The sequence below is a fragment of the Mytilus californianus genome, unplaced genomic scaffold (genome assembly GCF_021869535.1).
Source record: "Mytilus californianus isolate M0D057914Y unplaced genomic scaffold, xbMytCali1.0.p SCAF_6, whole genome shotgun sequence".
NCBI classification, from domain to species: domain Eukaryota; kingdom Metazoa; phylum Mollusca; class Bivalvia; order Mytilida; family Mytilidae; genus Mytilus; species Mytilus californianus.
In genome coordinates this window covers 25,633,682-25,655,986 of record NW_026262712.1, presented here as the reverse complement: position 1 = coordinate 25,655,986, position 22,305 = coordinate 25,633,682, and the positions used below count along the sequence as shown (strand labels likewise).

At 31.5% G+C, this 22,305-nt stretch overlaps 1 protein-coding gene and 1 long non-coding RNA gene across 2 annotated transcripts in view; one reads left to right on the top strand and one right to left on the bottom strand.

The window, feature by feature from the left end:
• The window catches only part of LOC127706097 (E3 ubiquitin/ISG15 ligase TRIM25-like), a 630,321-nt gene that overhangs the window by 472,432 nt on the left and 135,584 nt on the right, over window positions 1-22,305 (top strand). The window lies entirely within an intron of this gene.
• Window positions 1,639-5,826, bottom strand: LOC127706108 (uncharacterized). Its single transcript, XR_007984222.1, has 2 exons — window positions 5,457-5,826; window positions 1,639-2,264 (listed from the first exon to the last, which is right to left on the bottom strand). It is a non-coding gene; the product is annotated as an uncharacterized LOC127706108 (long non-coding RNA).

The window sequence follows — 22,305 nt, the reverse complement described above, 5'->3', positions numbered from 1 at the left end:
TTTACTAATCATCATTCATGATTGGTTTTATGTTGATATTCCTAAAGATAAAGTTTCACTACAAGTATCAGAAAAACTTAATATTATCAATGATCATGAAAATGATCAGATAAACCAATCCAAGCCAGCCTTACACAGTGGCGGAGCCAGAATTTTTCATGAAAGGGGGGGGGGGGGGGTGACTGTCTAAGAGAGGCCTGCTCCAGTCATGCTTAAGTGATTCCCTATATAATCAACCAATGGGCCTCCCCCTAAATCCGCCTCTGTTACAATCACAACATCAACCAAATATTTTAAACATATATATAGTATGCCAGTAACAGACAAAACCATGAACATAAGGTTAAGTTCAGATAGACCCTGCAAGACAGGCATATTTGTTTTTCATTCATTATTTTGTACATAAATATGCCATTAGTTTTCTCATTTGAATATTTTTAAATTGTACATTTGTCATTTGGAGGCCTTTTATACCCAACTATGCAGTATAGGTTTTACTCATTGTCGAAGGTCGTATAATGACATTTAGTTGTTTATTTCTGTGTCATTTGGTCTCTTGTGGAGTGTCTCATTTACAATCATATCACATCTTTTTACTTAATATTTCAATATATACATTTAATAATCATACCATACACCAAATATAATAACCCATTGATTACACAATGTAGCATGTTAAAAGAGGATTTACCATTGACCAATGAACCATGCAAATGTGGTCAATGACAATTGCCAGACAGACATGTACTCCTTACATTTGTGAATCATTGCATACATATAGTGTATCTATTACATGTACTTTTAGTATTAGAGAAAAACAGACAAAAACACAAAAACATGACATTGACAAATGACCTATTGCTTACAGTGTCTGATAAACAACCCTAATCAGGTAACTTTAACCTTGATCACTGATCCATGAAATGTGCTTGAGATCTTTGTAGCAATCTGTATTAATTTGAGTGCATATCTAAATTTACAAAACAAAATTAATCTGGATTATTGTGATACTATACATTTAGAAATTATTGTGAGGTTATTATAAGTGCAAATAATGCGACAGGGTGAATATCGCAAAAATTATAATAAGAACTTGCATTCTGATAAATGAATTATAGATCTTTATGCAGATTTTTTTTGTAATCGCAATAATTAAACTCGCAATTTAGTCCATTCGTCAAGAATCGCAATAATAAATGCACGCAATAATTTCTGAATTTACAGTAGGTGAAAATGTTGTCAGTTAATAGTGAGACACAAGTTTTCCCAGACAATATATAATTCTTTTGGTTGTTTTGTTTGGTTGCTGTCTCATTGAACAAAACTGTATTTTATTTCTCCTTTTATCCAGAAAATATAACTTTTGAAATAGAAACTGAATAGCATATGGATGGAAAACAAATGCCAAATGATGTAAAATAATTCAAGTGGCCATTTAGGTCAGGGGTTGGCGAGGTAAAAGATGAGGCAAAGGGATGTGCATTTACCACAACTGCCACTTGGTATTATGATTTCCAAAATTATCAAATCTCATAGCTACCTTCTGTATTAAAGACAACTGCATATATTGCAGTTTGCATATCATGAATTGTGTTTGCAGCAAAATTCACTACAGCCAGCAAAAAAGCTCTATTAAAATTCATTTTTTGAAACATTTTTGATTTTTATTCCTAAAATGTCTATGAGATCAAATTTATAAAACATTTATTAGCATTGTAAATTTCAATATACTAGTAATTGTTGACATGTATACATCATGTACATGTACAATCATTAGCTGATCAGCTCTATATTTTCATTATTTTTATATCAATATTCTTCATCAGTGTTTTTTATAAGACTCAATAATCTGTATTCATCATTGGGACAGGTAGGTAAAGTAGGTCCTTTTGATCTTGGATTTTTTTTTTATGGATTTTGACAGCACTAATGCATATAGTTCCAAATTATAGTTGATCTTGGCTTCTTAAGTGGATTCTGACAACACTTTGCATATAGACACCAAGTGTAGATGATCTTGGGTTCTCTCATATGGATTCTGACAGTACTTTGATTATACATGTAGTTCTAAGTATTGTTGATCTTGGCTTCTAATGTTGTTCTTAAGTTTCTGCACTTTACATATAGTTCCCAATTGCAAGACAAGATGATACTGGCTTCTCGTGTAAATTCTGTCAGTTCTTTGCCAATAGTTTCCAAGGAAAGTTGAACATTCCAGGATCTTTCACAACAAATCACTCCTTCCTCTTACATGTACTTGAAGCCTGAAATTAAATGTCAGAGTAATTCTGTCAGAAAATCAACCATGATTGACATTTAAAAGCATAATGTAGTTCATATTTTAAATAAATGGGGAATGTGTCCATGGGACACAGATGATGCCCCCACTTGCATATAAAGTTATAAAGGAGCATAACTAAAGAACGGTGAGAGTAACACTACCCAAAGTTTTACTTGATCTGAATTTTGTTGTAATAAGTAATGTGTATAAGTTTCATAACATTTAGATGAGGCAAACTAAAGTTAGAGAACAGAAACAAAAAATTCAGCAATTTTTCCATTTGTAAAGGGGCATAACTCTAGAACAGTAAAAGTGACACCACCAAAAAAAATTCAAACTTCTGTGTTTGTTGGTAATAAGCATTGTGTATAAGTTTCATAACATTTGGTTGAGGCAAACTGAAGTTAGAGAACGGACACCAATTTTGGGACATACGTACAGACAGACAAGGGTAAAACTTAATGCCCACTCCACTACGGCGTAAAAAAATGAAGAATTTGTGGCAACAATAATGAGCAAACAAAATAAAATTACATGCACAGCAAGTGTAAATAGTGATTTTGTTTTTATATATATGTTGAATACAGACTTCTCAGGGCATGCTGTTTCGATGCCAGGGACAAGTTATTTCTATGCCTAAAAATTCTAAAATGCAGCTGAGCTACATTTGTACTCCTCGTCAACCAAATTATGCTGAGGTGTCTTGTAACCTGTTTGGAATATGGGATAAACAAATTTTGTGTTTAAAAATACTAAGCACAAAACAATAATGAATTTTTCAACTCAAATGTATGTGTTATTTGGTAAACAAGATAAGCCCTACGTGTATGTTTAAACCTGATACTTGACGTTATGAAATGTGTTATACAAAAGAGAGACAGGGGGGGGAGGGGGGAGGGGGGGGGGTGTTTAATTGTAAACAAATTGTGATCAAGACGAATCCATCAATAAAATGTATTGCCTCGTACTGTAGTGGTTATAATTTACAAATCAGGCCATTTATATATTCTCAAGAAAACAAACGAAACAATCGAACCCCTTGAGCGGGTAGTCCTATAATATATGCCTTCGCATTATATATTCACTATTTAACGTTTTCATGCTGATATTTTCATTTTTTTTTTGGAGGCACATTGACAATAAAAAAAAAAAGTAAGAAAAATAGCAAAATCAGTAAAAAAGAAAACAGAAATAGAAAATAATGCCCCCGAGTTCATATATTATAGTATTACTTGAGCGGGTGGACAGGGATAAGGGAACATGGGAATGAGGGATCAGGAAGCGAGAAAAGGGGGTATCATGTGCAGGTCCATTACCGTTAATTAGCCTGGTCGGAGTGAAAATAAAAGTAACCAATTTGGTAGAAGTAAATCTTATGAAGATTATAAATAGAAAAAAAACCTTAGATCTCGTGTGAGTCACTTTTTTTTTAAACAATAAAAATAAACTTAATATATCTTTATTTTATTGTTATAGAACTATACTAACAAAAGCATGATTTAGATAAAAGGAAGAATACAAACAGACTCAGGGTGGGAATGTAAAAGGGATGAACGTATACTGGAGCGAACATGATTTTGGGTGAAAGGACAAGAATTCGAAAAGAGGGGGGATGAATAATCTGGGAAATATATTTTGCTATTTTTTTGTCTGGGAGCAAGGGGAATGGAAGTAGAAGTTAGGGGAGAAAATTTTAGAGTAAAAGGGAAGAGAAATGGGAGTTGGGGATAGGGAGTGGTAATCATGAACCCCTGTCCGAGGGAAGTTATGGGGTACCTCATTTTACAGGTTGGGACCAAACCCTCTATATGGTTTTCAGGGGTGGATCCAGCCATTTATAAAAAGGGGGGGGGGGTTCCTAACCCAGGATAAAGGGGGGGGTTCCAACTATATGTCCCCATTCAAATGCATTGATCGTCAAAAAAAAGGGGGGTTCCAACCCCCCAAACCCCCCCCCCCCCCCCCTGGATCTGCCACTGGTGTTTAAACCTGTATAGAGGAATAATCCTTCTATAGAGGGGAATTTTTGTTTAGACTAGATTTAAAGCAAAATAGGGCAGAATGGCATTTTCTACTTATAATGGCAGTAACCTGCTACAGTTGATGCACCAATTGATGTACTTAATTTCATTTCACATGCCCAGTTTACTGCTAAACTGACTGAATATACAATCTATTGTACACCATAATTGAAAGCTGTGATGATCAGGTAAATTCCACTCAGTTATATGCCTCACTGAACAGAATTTCTATTGTTAGATTTAACATAAAATTTAAAGGTCAACTGCATGTCCCTTTTGTTGTTGATCAGGTGTTCAGATAGGTATACAATAGATTGCAAGTTCTGTCACTTTAGCAGAAAACTGGGCATCCCAGGCCATTTTTTGGTAAAGAAATACAGAATACAGTAAAGTGCAATAATTGATGCATATATAGTGCTATAGATTATAATAAAATATAACTAGAAAATGCCATTCTGCCCTATTTTGCTTTAAATCCAGTCTACACAAAAATACCCCTCGTTTATCCCTCTATAGAAGGATTATTCCTCTCAGTTTACAGGTATAAACACCATGTAGAGGGTTTGTTCCCAACCTGTTTTACTAGTCATTATAGACGCTAACGATAAATATTTAACTTCATTTGACCCTAAGGGAGCTACCATTTGATTTTTATGAAGGGGGGGGGGGGGGGGGGGGGGGGGGGGGGGTAGGATGAAATTTGGAAAAAAAGGCAGGACAGCAGTTTGGAGTAAAAAAAAAAGGCAGGATGAAAATCAAATGCAAGCTCCCTAACGTGGCTACGAATTAGATTTTACGAATGACGATATAAAATCAAGACTTATTTGACGCTAACGATAGCGCAGATCATCATGATCATGAGATGCTGAAAATGACCATCCCCTTCTCTTTGACACGGATATTTCAAAACAGGCTATACATGTTCACAACTTGCCAGTTAACAGGTTAAGGGTCAAGTAAACACATAAATAAGATACCAGCCATAACGATAATACATAGAACAGAAATTTAGCCCATGCAAGGTTTCAGCCGCAGTGATTTTCTACAGTATCGAGTATTTTGAGATAACCCCCCACTTTGTATTTTACGTGATACTGATAACATTTGGCTGTCTAATATATTAAAATCTATGTTTTCTTATGTAATGACTCTACCTTCATCGTTGTCTATTCGCCACTATGTCTGTTATTCATGCACATGGTCGTATTTATCAGTGCAGTATGCTGCTCAGCAATGGCGACCCTGAAATTTCTGTTGTCCGATTATGGCGCCAGATTAGAGGGAAGCAACTCGCGCCAGACAAAATTACCGTATTTCAACAAAATAATAAAAATTTCGCTTTTTTATAACAAACAGTAAAATGTTCATCACATTTATATTCAGCTTTCGTCCATTGATATAATTACAAACATTATTTATTTAAAGACATTAATAAAAAAATCACAATAAAGTAATTAATGGAGTGCATTGAAATCAGACCTCATGGGGTAGAGGGGTTAAACAAAAGCTCGTAACTTTTTTAAAAGCCTGGTAACACCCATTTTATTTTACCTTAAAATGCTCGAAAAGTTCATAGCTTTGACATATCCGTTTTTAAAAAAAATCTACCGGGGAAATATTACGAAAAATCGATTTAACCAATATTTTTAGCCTTAAACTGAAATTAAAAAATGCCAAATTTAGACATAAATCTGAAAATAAAAAGATTTTTAAGTCTAAAACAACCAAGGGGAACGTTTACATTTCAAAATTAATTGTTTTTTCACATAATAATCATACTGACATGGTTCTAAAAGTATTTGAATTTGATGTAGTCGTTATTGTTGAAAGGGTGTAAACGTTTTGAAATAGGGTCAAAATCGCACATTTCGCTTCCATTTGAGGGGAAAACGAGCCTGGTGACCCCCTTTTTTCTTTGCATTTTTGGATTCAGCATAAAAAAATCTACAAAATATGTGAAAATAAAAAATTTCTATCGGGGGTCCTTATTGGGGTGAGCCACCTTAAGGTTTTATACATGTAGTGAGGAGGCATAAACATAATGCAATTGAGGTACTAAGTATAATTACAATGCAACAGTTGTATTGATTGTGCTAACATTGATACAGTCTAAAAAGATTTCAGTGTTGATTATATCATTTTGATAGCATGCATTGTGCACATTGAAACGATGTTAAGATTATAATTATTGTTCGTTTACATATTTAAAGACTGCTTGTCTATAGAACTCTATTTCCGTGGTCTGGTTAACCTTCATAATATATTTGAAATGATATTCAACAATTGTTTGAAGGTTTTTTTCAAGTGTTTCGGCGTTAAGTAACACCGAAGACAACTAGTTGATTACAATCGATTATGTTTAATTTACCTGATAGTTCTAAGCTTTAGTTTGCACATTGTAAATACAGCTGTTTCTCAAACCACGCCTCTTTTGGGGAGATATATAATATTCATAGATATGTTAATTTGTTAACGTACTCGTTCCCAGGTATGATATCTGTGTTTCATTTCATAGAGACATCACTTGGGAATGTAACCAGTATAGAAAAACATGGTAGCGCCTACATTTTAATTCTTAGGAGGTCCAAAAATGGAGATAAGGGTAGTCTAGAATTTTAGTATAAATTCAAACTCTCAGAAGTTCAGGGCATATTTTTCACGAAACTTCATAGTAAAAGTGTCACAGTTTTAGCCGCAAAGGGTGTTCCTATCGGAAATTGCATTGTCTATATTTACAGAATTGCAACCTATATAGGGTTAAAAAATAGAACATACAGAATTTCACAAAATCTGGTTTATCTCAGAGATTTTAAGAATTTAACTCAAATATGAAGGTTTTTAAATATTTCATGAAGATTGAGAAAATCCTGGGCCTTAACTAAGATGACTCAGCATAAATTCACAGTTTACAGTATGCATGATTTACTTAAAGCCCTGAATTCAAAAAAGATTCATAATATATGCATATTTGTAATCTAAAACGTTTAGAAGTGCTTATATTTACTCTTCGCAGTCATTGCAACTCATTGTTCCTTCTTGAATATTTTTGGTGGGATGTTTTTGTCCTGTCGATAACCCAAAAGTAAGCCGTAACACCTTAACGTGCTTTTTGTGACTGCGGCATAAAAAAGTACAAGTTCGTATTAAAAAAGACCTCAATAAAACTTACAATAGTGTATTCTATCCTTAATATGTACTAAATAGTCTACAATGCTAGAAACAGGGAACAAAAATAGGAAATGTGAGGCCCCAGGGTAAAAAAAAGAGAAACATGCCTACCCCTTGGTCATCAAACAGATAATTTAACTTGTAAATGCTATGATTTTATTATTTTAAAGGTCTTTTGTAAAGAAAACATTATTTGTGCTAGGAAGTTATGCAAAAATCAGATGTAAACGGTCATTTCTATCAATCTTTTAGTGAATTTATACACCAGACTGATATCTTCATAAATACAACTCTTGCAAATATGGCTTTGTTTAAACACTTCTAGTTCATATATTAACTAACTTATGTTACATATATGGTTAGGGATAAGACTGTTGTGACAAGAGTTCTAAACAGACCATTTGAGGCAGAAATTGTGAACTTTCATTGAAAAATAGGCATACAGAAGGATGTGGACTGGAGACACAGGCAGGATTGGATACTTTTTATAATCTTGAATGTTGGAATGATTAACTACTAAACATTACATTTATAGTATTCTAAACTGGTTTCAATTTATTATTAGAATAGTTTCAAACAGGTTTTAGACAGTTCAGAAAATATGCACATAGGAAAAGCTGGCAATAATTAAAGTCTTGTTTTCAAATTCTTTAAAAAATTGAAAAAGGGGTATGGGTATGAAATGTTCTGTAAAAGGAAACTTAGGGTATATGCAGTGATTTCTTTAAGGCTATAATTCTGATAAATAAGTATTGTTGTGAGAAAAAGTGTTTTAGAGAGTTTTCTATTTGAATAAATGTTTGTATAAGTTGCACTTTGTAAATTCAGCTGTTTTTCAAACCACGCCTCTTTTGGGGAGATATATAATATGTTCATTTTTTAACATACTGGTTCCCAGATATGATCTCTGTGTTTCAGCTCATAGAGACATCACTTGGGAATGTAACCAGTATAGAAAAACATGGTAGCGCCTAAATTTTAATTCTTAAGAGGTCCAAAAATGGAAGTAAGAGTAGTATAGAATTTAAGTATACGTTTAAACTCTCAGAAGTTGAGGGCATATAAATGTTGAAAATATGCCACACAGCCCTATATTTTGACCTTTGAATAAAATAGTAGTGCATATAAATTTTCCGTTCTGTGATAGTATTTTTCACAAAACTTCATAGTAAAAGTGTCACAGTTTTAGCCGCAAAGGGAGTTCCTATGGGAAATTGCATTTGTGTACGTTCAAGTTTAAACTAATGTTTTATAGCAACTGCACATGTATTAATTATAGGATTATTACATCCCCCCTTAAGCTGATAATGAGGTAGGGAATTTATTTTTAAATTGAATTGGTATTTAATATTTTTACATCGAATTCACTGTCAATAATCGTACCTCCCTTTGTTTCGATTCACTCAAGCTGGAAAGAAAATGGCTTAATGATAACTCATCATTATATTAAAATAAGTAATAGCTGCACATGCATATTGAATCGTTATCTAACTGTTAATATAAACTTAGACGTTGCATGATCAAAAGTACAGATAACAGTATAATTATTGATACTCTTTGTTCTACGTCTTTTGCCTATAAACATGTACAATGACGTTTTGAATTATATCATCGACACATTATTGTTGAACATTCCTTTGTCATAATGTATAGTCTATATAAAACTGGTTTTCCACAAATTGTTTCCTGCCCTTGGAAAGAATAACTGGACACATATGTTTTTACTTGAAATAAAACAATGAGAATAATGAACGTTCGGGACAGGTTCAGTATATGTTTCATAGTTTATCATATGTCAGCTGCAGAATGCACGTGTGAGTTATAATCAATAAGTATGCATATATATAAGCTAAAATTACTATACACTACATGCATTACGTATTGTAATATATATTTTACAACTTAGCTTTGGTTGCGAGTATTGATATTAAAGCTTTACAATTATAGTGTCATGCTAGATTACTGTTCTTGTATCTAAAGATCCAGTTTTCTCATAACTCTGTTGGAGAAGTATTTGTATAAGGAACACACCCCTGCGTCTCCTGAATACATAATGTATTTCACGGACACTTACATGTGAGTACAATGCCAGATATAGTGTTCAACTTGATATAGGTTCGAGTTGATATGTTTTGACAAATTATTTACTTCCAATTTGAAAAAAAAAAGTCAGTAACAGCAATTTCATTAAAACAGTATATGCAAGAGACTGCCTTGATATTTTGTATTAAAATTTTGAACACAAATTTTTCTAATGACTACTATAATTGCAAAAGGCATATATTATTTTCCTTCATAAAAATTAGTTGAGTGTAATTTATTGATTCAGTTGTTTAAAGATATTGTTTAAATGAAAAGCAGAAAACAAAATACCTATTCTTTGGACTAACACTGTGAATTTTATTTGTAATTGCAAAGTCGTTGCTGTAGCTTTTATATATGAGGTAGTATAAATGATGTGGTCCAAATGAAAGGCAAAAGATAATTTTTTGCACCCATCGTATTGATTTAACGAACATTACAACAGTCTAAATTTATTGTATTGATGATCATCAGTTTTTTAAAACATAAATTTTTGATGATGAAACAATTATGACAATATGAAGGAAGATTAGAAGTATTTTTCGTTAGGATATTAAAATACTTCAATTTTACTGTTTGCCCACAGGACTGTGTTTCCGTGTTCTGATAAACCTTACTGCTAGGTTTACATTAGCTCTCCAACAGTTGTTTACTTTGGGTTGTATACATCAAATTAGTCTTAAACGTTTATGCTAAACTGATAATAAGCAAAACGTCGAGTTTTGCTCAAATTCATTTTTGCGTAACTGACTTATACAATTTATTTCAAAACAAAAATTGCATGGGTTATGGATTGTTTTCTATTTGGTCAGTTTATAAAGCATTTAACATGTTTAAGTCTATCCAAAGATATTTAATGGATGTACTGTTGTTTACGTTCCAGGCCTTTGATACCTCATACCTAGCCGTCTCGTTGGCATAACTTTAACCACACGGCCTTAATCAATAATAATATCAGATGTAATTTATTTTCATTTTAATCCTCTAAATGTTAGCTATTTGTTGATTTCAACTTCATCACTTACTTTGAATTTAAATGTAAAATATCTAAAATACTGAACTCCGAGAAAATTAAAAACGGAAAGTCCCTAATCAAATGGCAAAATCAAAAGCACATCAACCGAATGGAAAACAAGTGTCATATTTCTGACTTTGTACAATAGATTCCTTGCTAGCAACAACCTTCTATCTAGAAAATCATGTTAAGAAATGAAAACTTGTCATATCGTTTCAAACTAAACGAAATATATACTCAATATACGGGTGCCGCTGGAATGTTTCTACATACAAATAGAAATTTCTCTGTAAGAAGCTAAAATCATCTCTTCAATAATTAAGTTTGGTTTAAAACGACTCTCATTGTCAATTTCTAGATGTAAATAAAAAATATGACATCGATACTTTTATTCACATTCTTAAAAGATATTATCAATAACAGACAAATGTTGGAGCTAGCTGTTTCAGTTTTTAATATACCGATTTGAACATAAAAAGTTATCATGGTTATACAGTAAAAAAAGACAGGTCTATTTGATCATTTTTTGAACTCAACGAGTAAGTCGATGATCGAGCTAAGAGAAACATTATTGCGTTGAAAAATTAAGATAAACTCATAGGCAGCTAGATAATTGAATAAGTAGTAACAAATGATTTTATATATCGATACTATTTGAAATTGTATATGTTGATGGCATAAATTTCGTAAAATACCATTTGATTTTGAAATATGGTTGATGAAAATGTCAATTTAAAAAAACAAAAGCTTGTAAATAAAAGAAAACATGACTATTTACAATTTAAAAGTGTGTAAACTACAATAGCTGGTCAGCACATTTGATTAACACTCGCATTGCTGGATACAAATGCAAATATCTTCTGAAAAAAAAAAGAAAAAGAACAGAAATACCGAACTCCAAGAAAATTTCAATTCAAAAATTCAAATCGTAAAGTGCCTTACCAGATAGCAAAATCAAAAGCTCAAACACATCAAACGAATGGAAGACAACTGTCATATTCCTCACTTGGTACAGGCATTTCCTTTTGCAGAAAATGGCGGATTAAACCTTGATTTATAGGTAGATAAACCTTTCACCTGTATGACAGTCGCATAGATTTCCTTTATATTGACAACGATATGTGAAGAAAACAAACAGACATACTAGGTAAAAGTGTCAAAAATAGGGGTACTGCAGTCAACATTGTGTAATAATCATAATCACTGTAAAAACAAACAAATATGTCAACAAAGAAAATCAAAATGACATATAGACAAAGCACATAAGTAAAAATTAAAAACAAGAATACAACAATGACCACAGTATAACACATTGACCGAGTCACGCTTAAAAGATATTACCTAAAATGGGCTACGCAATAAAGGTTAATAATTAACAAAAAACAAATAAAAAGAACATTAAAACACGTACTTAAGTTGATAAACAATTTATACTTCAAGACCATAACGTAGTATTAGTGAAGATACTGAATATTCATCAACAAGGACTTGGTATCTTCCGATGAACTTTTTCAGAAAAATGACGAGACGTTCTTTGACATAACCCTGGTTCATCAACTACTTGCTCAGACACTGGTGACGTTTTATAAAGTCTTGGTAGCAGCGGCACCCTCTTTAATACCGAATAAGTTGGGAAACGTATATCCCATATGCAGTTGAAGTTGTTATATTGCTACTAAAGTGGAAGAAATTGATAGTTTAAAATTTAAAATCGTCTCGTTTGTCATAGATTCTGGTACTGAGATAACCGCTTATGTCAAATTATAAGTGTTAATACGAGGCGGAGGAAGCTGTGTCTGTTGATTCTTTAATTTCTAGTTCTGAAGGATATATTAATGGAACCCAATTAGAAAAACTTGGATTGTCTATAGAAAGAGCATCAACAATATTTATAGAATTAATGTGAAATTAAATGATCTGTCCTCTTTGATCTACTTCTTGTTTTTTTTTTGTTGGCAAGTGTATGAAGGAACTCCGACTTATATGAAAATAAAAAAGGTCGGTCAGTTTGTTCCCATAGGAATGACGACTACTTGTTAAAAAAGTCTACCTCCAAATTCAACAAATATGTTGTCCATGAGAAACTTCAACTTACTGATCACTTGTTCCTCTGTAAAGCATGTTTTACCTTTTTGTTCACTACTAACAAAATATGCCGAATGGTATCATAAAGTAATAAATTTATAGCGTATGAGAGGATTTTTATATTGAAAAGCATTGCGGACTATTTCTGTTAGACGATTTTATAATTTCACATGGGGAATGGTTGTATACAGGGTTGAAAATAAAAAGTTTTGATAGAATTAATTTCAGAAAAGATCGAGATTTAAAATTATCCAGAATTCCTTTAGAGTTTTTTAGAATCCACATATGGAATTGTCTTTAAATTATCGTCAAATTTGATAAATTATAGTGAGGTTTATTCTTGCTGCTCTCTGCATAAATTTACGATTGGTTGATTTCTTGCGTGATGTTTAACGTTTCTCGGTAATGTAACATTAAGCCTCATTCACAAAATAAATAAATCAATAAATCAATGTATTAATCCAAATGTGTGCAGAATGTAACTAGAGTGAATCTAACAGTATATGATCGAATTGAACGCTATATATCCATCGATTGTTAATTGATGAATACATTATAATTTTTTCAACAACTGTTTCAATATCTGTTTAGACCTGACTGAACAAAGACTGTATTGGATGAATTACGATGGTGACATAAAATCAGTTAATGTTAATTGTTCTGATATTAAAACAATCGTTTCAACAAATTATCCTTCTTATGACTACTATTTTATAGGTGTATTGGGTAGTTACATTTACTATGCTGATAATTATCAATTAGTTATGAGGAATAAATCTCAAGGATCCATTCCAACTGTTCTATTTACCGCCACCAGCAATATTGATAGTATATATGTGTTTGAATCACCAGGTATGTAAATAACCATCAAATAAGACTTACAACAATAATTATGAAAAACCATAACAAACAAAAAATGACACAGATAATTAAACGATTGCATCAATCGCAAGTTTGTTGTTAGGTTTCATATGTGCTTGTATGCATTAGCTTGTAAAATAGTAAATTTAAGATGATACAAATTTATCTAACTGATGTATTTATATTCTAATAAAATTTGATGTTTGTTGTATTAATAGCTTCATCTTTCCTATATAAATTTTTTAACTTGTGTATTGCGGATTGCTTGCTGCTTTGTTATTGTTTTCAATACTATAACAAACTTTTTATTCATATTACAGTATTTGATATTGTATTTTACTTTACTTTCTTTAGCTATTGAAATGATGACGATTTATTATTTTGCAACATATTACGTCATTAAAATTCTGTATTCGTATCAAGGCACTTATGTTATGTCTTTTTGATACGTTACTTTAAAGTTATTTTTCAGAGTTTGACTTCCTTATACTAGAAAAAATTAATATAATTAGGAAAAAAATACAGCAGTATTGTGGTTGTGTTTGTTATGGGGCACTACTTTTTAATAACGATTAGGCATCAGTATAACAGTAGAATAAGTTAAGTAATTAGTGCTTTCAATGAAGACAGCGACATAACTATTTACTTCTACATTCGTTAAGTAGTATTATATTTCTATCTATTTTCTTTTTTATTTTAACTATCACTTAGCCCTTTTGTGAATAAAATCTTATTTGTGCTGTAAATTAAAATTCAAATCATTAAAGTCTTTGTTTTTCCATATTTGCTATACAGTTTTAACATTATTATTTTTCATGCATGTTCTGTTCAAAGTTAAAAGTAAAGATAGTGATACCCAAAACGAATGACAATTCAAATTAACATGATAAGTAGGTTAGATAAGTAATGGCATTTATGGCATTTCAATATGTCTTACCGATGTAATAATACACTAAACGGCTCAAAACCAATATGCATAGATTTTGAAGGACGATACATAACTAAAAGTGATAAAATTGCAACCTCTGTAATTACTCTGATCGAAAACTTTGATGTTATATTCAATATTTTAACATTATCCTATCTACGTTACCAAACACTACTATATTAAATGTATAGATCTATGTATCAATACAGCATATATAATAAACTAGTCAGAAAAGAAATATCTTTTGAAATAGCCAATGAAATGAAGTGTACAAAATAAATATATGAGATATTGTAATGGCGTTTGTGAAAGTTGGCACAACGAAGATACACGCACCATTTAATACAGAGACCTGTACACTCATATGCATTGATCAAACGGGACATCAACCATTACGTCTTGTTTTCGTTTCATGATTAGCTACCCCCAATTTACAGTTAACCATAATATGTTCTTATCATGTGTCTCCATTGTCTTTCCGTGCAATTTTTTTTTAGAACAGTACACTACAACTGTGTTCTAATCCCTAGTGTCATTGCTATTTATAATATAGACTCCGGATTACAGCTAGCGACGTGAATATTGTAGGTCGTAAGATTCCATATACCCAAGTCAAGTACGTATCTTTTGTTTTAGATATCGATCGCTTAGTTTGTTCTGTGTTTTTGTGTTGTATTATAGCGTTATCATAGAGTTATCTGTTTTTATTTACTTATGTTTATAGAATGTTTGTTAATGTAACGTTTAGAACTATTCAAAATTAAATCAGATGCATTTCGTCTATTCATCAATAAAATTAATACATATATTTAGCAAAAAATGACATACCAAAGACATTTATGTTAAAAATAGTTTTATCTAATATCGATCTTATTGACATTCAAAATGATTATTTCGTAGTTTAATTTATTACCATGAAGTTATTTCGTTCGATATTTGCTCGACAACATCCCACTGTCAATTATTGATTGGTATTCGTTTTTTACTTTACGAAGTTGGATAAGTTTGAGCATCATCGAAGATAAATGTATTGTCGAAATGAGCATCTGGTGCATACAAATTGGTTCCGTTAATGTTATTATTAATGTCTTGCTATGATTGAAGTATATAATGAAGTCTACTGGATTTGGAAAACTACAAGTTTTTTTTTAAATAGATAATTGACATATCTATTATAATTGGGTATAAGTTATATACGCTACATTTTTTTACAGTAACTTGTAACTTTTATTTTCCAGATGAATTTTATTTTTTAGTCGGTTTACTACTATCCACTATGTAAATTTAAAACTCGCCACCATTGAGGTATGTATTATGATGAAATTATGAACATATGTAATACAACTTTATTTATAATAAAAAAGGGGAAAAACTGCATTAAAATCGTTAAGTTTGAGATCTAAAAAAGGTTAACAGTATCACATGTTCGTGTGTGTGTCCTAGGCCAGGAACGTTTTTGTCATTTTGATATTGGTAATGTCTGATCTTTGATAGCGTGTTTTAAATTTGTTCACACGTTGTTTTCAATCGGATTTATCTAAAGCTTGGCAAATATTTAAACACCTGTCTATTGATTCAAAAAACATCTATGTGAGTCGTTGTTGTCTAATATGATATTATCCCCATTATAATTAACATATCATTATGGTTTTAAATCAGAGACATTTAAAATATAAAACAAATATTGCAAATAAACCTTGGCATCAGTTACAATACAAGTCTAATTCACTACTATATAAGACAAGGAGATCTGTTAGAAATGTCAATGAGACAACTATGCATATTCACAAGTACAAAGATGCAAACAAAAGCAGGTTTTTGTGGGCCTTCAAAAGTTTAACAACTATGACAATACTTCTACAACAATGATAAATCATACTATGCTTTTGGATAATAAAACGTTTCAACAATTATTAATTTTACATTCTTTGGGTAAACGAAACGCCATGTTCACTGGAACCGTGATAACATTTTATAGGACGCAATGCAGCCTATGACGTTAGGTGTGATTCAACGAAGTGAAGTATTCCGTTGATATTTTTCCGCTTTTTATACTCCTTTTTTTAAATCCTGGATAAAAAAAAATAAAGGACTTTCAGTTTGAACTTTAGTTTCTTAATATTTTGAAATTTGTCTGCAGGGAATTTCAAACAAATTATGTTATAAAACATGATTAATCGTGTCAGACCAGAAGCAATGGCTACTTAGTTGATTTCCTCAATGACATGAACATACTGATGTAAAAGAAAATACATTTCATATTTAAATATGGTAAATATTCCTATGTACATTTTTCTTGTGTTTCAACATTTTTTTATAAATTATTTAGCAACGGAAATATAATTTGATCGAAATGAATAGTTATCATCTGAAAATCAAATGATTATTATTTTGCAATTTCTAAGGTTTGCTTGTCAACAGATATCAGGTTTGGTACACAAAGGAAATCATGTGAACAAAATTACTATATGAGTTCATAAACGCAAGGTTGGGTTCATGTGGATTCGCTACTAGTATTGCTTTCCCTGACATGTAACAATTCTAAGCTCTACATCTAATGTACAACATCAATCACATTACAACACAATAAGGTCAACTGAGATCACCCTTCAGTTTTGGAATGGTTCGCAATGCTCACTCTGTAGTTTTTCTATATATATTATGTTGACTTATTGTTCTTTTTGTCGTTAGTCGTTTATTACCACGGTCAGTTTTTCTTTGAAAAATGAGTTATGATTATCCCTTTGATATCTCTCCCTTCTTCTTATAAAAAAAAAATAAGAACAGACTACCATGTCATTTAAAATATGTCTTTCGATTTGCGCGTTTATGTAAAAATGTCGAAAATATGCTCATAACGTCATATTGCATACTTAATTTAAGTACGGGAGTTCATGGGACAGAGCGCTAAACTTTCAATTAATGTTTTGTTCAGTTTTTATATTACGGGAAATCCCTTAATTACAGGATTTGCGTTCAATTGTTGGAAAATTCCATAAAAATGTACACAAAATTAAAATAACATCCAATTATATTATCACCATTTTTTGAAAGATTTCATAAAGTAAATTCATATTTTTAAATTATGAATGGCATTTCAAAAGTGATGATTGTATTCTTGGTACAAATGTCATTGATGTTCAGTTTTGAAAGATAAATGCTGTACAGGTGTTTTCCATTCGTTTTATGTGTTTGTGTTTTTGATTTTACCATTTTTCCTGATAAGGCTTTCCATTTTGAATTTTCCTTGGAATTCAGTCGTTTTATTATTTCACTTTTAACATCCAATTTACAATAACCTTCACAAGTCTCTAGCTCACTTATTCAGGTTTTGATTGTGTTCTGATCAATCTTCTATGCTACATGATTTCATACAAATGTCATTTCGAACACCATGCTATATACAGGAATATGATACCAAAAAAAGAACTAAAATACAAATGTCGACAAATTTATAAAAACAATTAGCATCTAATCACAAAAATAATGTCATCACAGTACATTGCTTTAAAATTAAATCCTTCAAAGAGACATTTTGCATATAAAGACTCATTAGTTGGCTGAACATGGAACAAAAAACCTCTTTCAAAACTTGTCATATGTAAATCAGGAATCGATTACCGTTCAAGACCATATGAGTTCAATCAGCATTTTGTTTGGGTTCGTGTTGCCTACAATAAGTTTACTATTTGTGTTTCTCTTTTTTTTCAATTGTTCATTTGATGACTATTTTTTTTCCTTTTTGATATATGGTGAATATGTATTTACAATACAAATCTTGCAACAAAATACACTTAATGATCCGTTAGTAGTTACTGGTTTCATTAAAAGTCTGACTTCAAATTTAAAAAAATATCATGAATTACAACGTCACTAAAATTAAAACATAATGCAACAATCTAAAAGTATGTTATAAAATGGTATGCTTAACATCATTAACATGTGTTAATGCTTTTATTTTAAGGTTCATTTTTATTTCAGATGCACAAACTGTCAAATAAGAGGGCATAAGCTGCTAACCACAAACGTAATAATGTAAATTTGTTGGTTTGTGAATAAAAAGACAAACGCAAGGAAAGGAAACATTGGTTTCAAAATAGTAGTCTACACTAAAAACAAGTGGAGCCCTTTACTAAAAATACGAATCCCAGAGTGAAATAAAACACCGACGCATCGTTTATAAATGTAAACAAGGACAGTTGACCTACAATAAAAGCATTAAATCTTTAAAACTGTGTATATTGATGCTACACCCTATGTTTCTTTAGTTTATATATAATGGTAAAATTCCCCCGTTACTTAAATTGACAGAAGCTTACTTTCAATAATGAAAGGAAGGCAGAGAAATAAAATAAAAAAAAACATTAATTCAGTCTTAGATGCTAAATACAACATTCGTTGTTCTGAAAATTTGTGTTGGTTCGTTCAGATTACTCCTAGTCATTCGACACAACTGTATAGCAAACTGCAGTACCAGAAGCAGCGGTTCGAACAAATATTTCTTCAAAAACAACGAACTAACTACATTATTAAATATGATGCACAATTTTAAAAGTCCATCATGGTTCCATGACAACCCCAGGTACATAACTTCTGTGAATCATATATAGTAAATATGCAATCCTTTTAATTCAGTCAATCATATTGCTTCGTTGTCCGGTTATTCTGATATCAATAAAAATCAATTGCAACGTAAGCTCTTCCCCGTTCGCCTAATTTATTGTACACCACATCATCAGACGACGTATATCGTAGCAGAACAGATGAAGACGGATATGAGGACAAGTCGAAACCACCAACGACCTCGTGGTTCATTTTGTATACTAGTATACTAGTATTTTGATAAATTCAACAATCTATTGATATAAGATAAAAATTCCCATTGATATTGCATTGTGCATTTTTTTTAGTATTTTTTTTTTAAATTAAGTAAAATTATCTATTGATATTATAAAATTTGCATAACAACTTTGCAATTTATTGTGTTTCTTTATTTGCTGACCAGCTAAAAAGAACAGCAAGCTTATATCTTGCTTTTCCATATTTTTATTTGGATTTGTCATATAAAACTATGATATATCCTTGCCCGTCTATCTATTGTTTTCGTCGTCTCAATGATCATGTGCAGTTGAAGTAATGTACCTTTGTTGTAATTATCTAGTATCAAGTTGAGCATTCATTCTGAAAAAAAAATCAGTTACACTTGTTTATGTCTCTTCTAAATGCTGGTGCAACTTTTTTGTCCACTAAAATCTGGATATCATGAATACTATTGATGATAATTCAAACAAGTTTTATGAGTGATCTTTCCTTTACGGTAGTTTTCAAGTAAAAGCGATAGCAACTTTACCTATTTTTTCCCTCATTAAATAATTCATCTATTCCATCGAACTTATGAAATTAAGGATACAACAGATACAGTCAAGTATGCCTCATATCTTGACTTACATCTAACAATTGGCAATGCGGGTCGGTTGAAAAGAAAACTTTACGACAAAAGAGATGATTTCAGCTTTCCATTTGTAAACTTTCCATTTCTATGTAGCAACATTCCAGCAGCGCCTACATATTAACTACATATATCCGAATTTATACGATATTCCAGGGCTTGTAGTTCTTATCATGATTTCCTTGATAGAAGGTTGCTGCTCATAAAATAGCTTTGAAACCAAGAGCTCCAAGTTATATAGTTGAAATAGTCACTTCATAAATTTTACGGCCGCCATTGTGAGTTGGCAGATTTTTATGGAATATCCGTTTCACAAATGACAATGTATATGTTCCAATCTTTGCAATTACAATGCCGTACCCTTTTCCACGAATTTGACCTACCAAATTAGACTTATCACCGGGTTTGTACTAACATGAGCAACACGACTGTTGCCACATGTTGAGTAGGATCTTCTTAACCATCGGAGCACCTGAGATCACCCCAAGTTTTTGGTAGGTTCGTGTTGGTCAGTCTTTAGCTTTCTATATTTTGTTTTGTGTACTATTGTTTGTCTGCTGATCTTTATCTATTTTAGCTTTTTTAGTTTATTTTACACTAATGAGTTTAAATGTCCCATTGACATGTCACGCCTCTATTTTTCCTATAGCAGTGATGAGGAAAGTTCAACTCTAATTATCTATGCCATTATCTATCTATCAAGTCCCTACCGACAATGCTACGAAATAAATCTTTCAAAAGATTACTTTCAAACTGTCAAATAGGTATTCTTTCAGATAATTTTACTATTATTAGGAAAGAAATCATCAGCAATTAAAGATAATATATATTCTTACAGTCTTTTTTAAAAATGTTTTTCCAATTTACTGCACCCCCTCCATAAAAAGCTAAAATTAAAAAGTTATAAAAATAAGTTACTTGCTTCATAACTTTAATATTTATTGTATTTGTATAGGAAGAACGCATTCAACACAGCATTGATACACCAGAAGACTGCAAAGGCTTATGCATTGATACACAAGAAGGGCGTTTCGTCTACATAAAAGTCATTGATGATGCTCAATCAAAACAGCATAATGGCATATCACATACGAAGCTGAATAACAATTTAGTTCTTAAATTCCAAAAACAAAAACGTTGTGCTAAATTTGGCTCCAGCCATCCATTCCTTGGCGTAGAAGGTTTTGAGTAATAGAATATTTCATTAGCATTATTTGAAAAAGTTAATAACAATTTCAATTCTGATATCCTGAGAAATTAATCAAATAGCTAATGTTTAGTTCCTGTAAATAGATATTAACGATTTTGAGAGTTTCAATGAAATAATTACTTTTAAATGAACATATTGATACCATTTATTGATGAAAATATTTAACAAAATATAATTTGTACACAATCACTATATACAATTGAGAAGAAAATAACTATGCATCCTAAAAGGTTTATGTGTAGAATAGTCGAAATTTTGTTCATATAATCCCTTCAAACGTATCATTTAATACTTACTCCCGTATCTTTATGTTTGCTTGATTTTACGCACATGTCAACATTAAGCATTTGTGTGCGCATGACATTGTGTTGTCCATGTGTTTTATGTTTAATAATGTTTATCATATTTTTGTTATCTCAAATTAACGTTTTTCAGACATCACAATCGTGACAATTCTAGAGTTCTACGGAAAATATTACAACTCAAATTTAATAAATCTGTTTTCAAAAATCAACAGAAATAAAAAAAAAAGTCATATATATATGCGCTGGTTATTCTTCGATAGGTAATTGTCTCATTTGCAATCATACCCAATAATCCTTGTTGTACCCTGAACTGTGTTACCGGTAGTATAATAAGGCGATCCTTTATCAATTTGCAGAATACATTTTATATAATTCAGTGTGGTCATTAACCTTAATAAGGTTTGAAAGACTCGGATTGTTTCCAACATTCTGCGATAAATTCTCTTATTATCGAAGTTGCAACGACATGAAGTTAGTGTTTGAAATATTTCAGATTCACTCGACGGCATTCGGTATGAGAAAATGGAATTAGGCGATAAAGAAGATCCCCAAACATTAATTTGTACTATCATTAAAAAGACAGAAATATTAATAAAGTCTCGGCATCAATAAAAGTTTGTCTGGTTGAACAAAAAATATTACAAAAAAATCTTCAAGAGTCATGTTTAAACTGACAAAAGTAAACGCTTGACTATGTCCACCAAAGGAACAACTAGATTACAATTATCATAATCCCGACTTGGTACGGGCATTTCCCGAAGAAAATGGTGTGTAAAACCGTTTCTCGTAGCTACATGTACATGATATAGCTTAACCTCCTGTTTGTAAGACAGTCTCGTTATATTGTCGAAATTTTGTTATCAACCGAAACAGCAAGAATTGGTTCACGTGGTAATAATC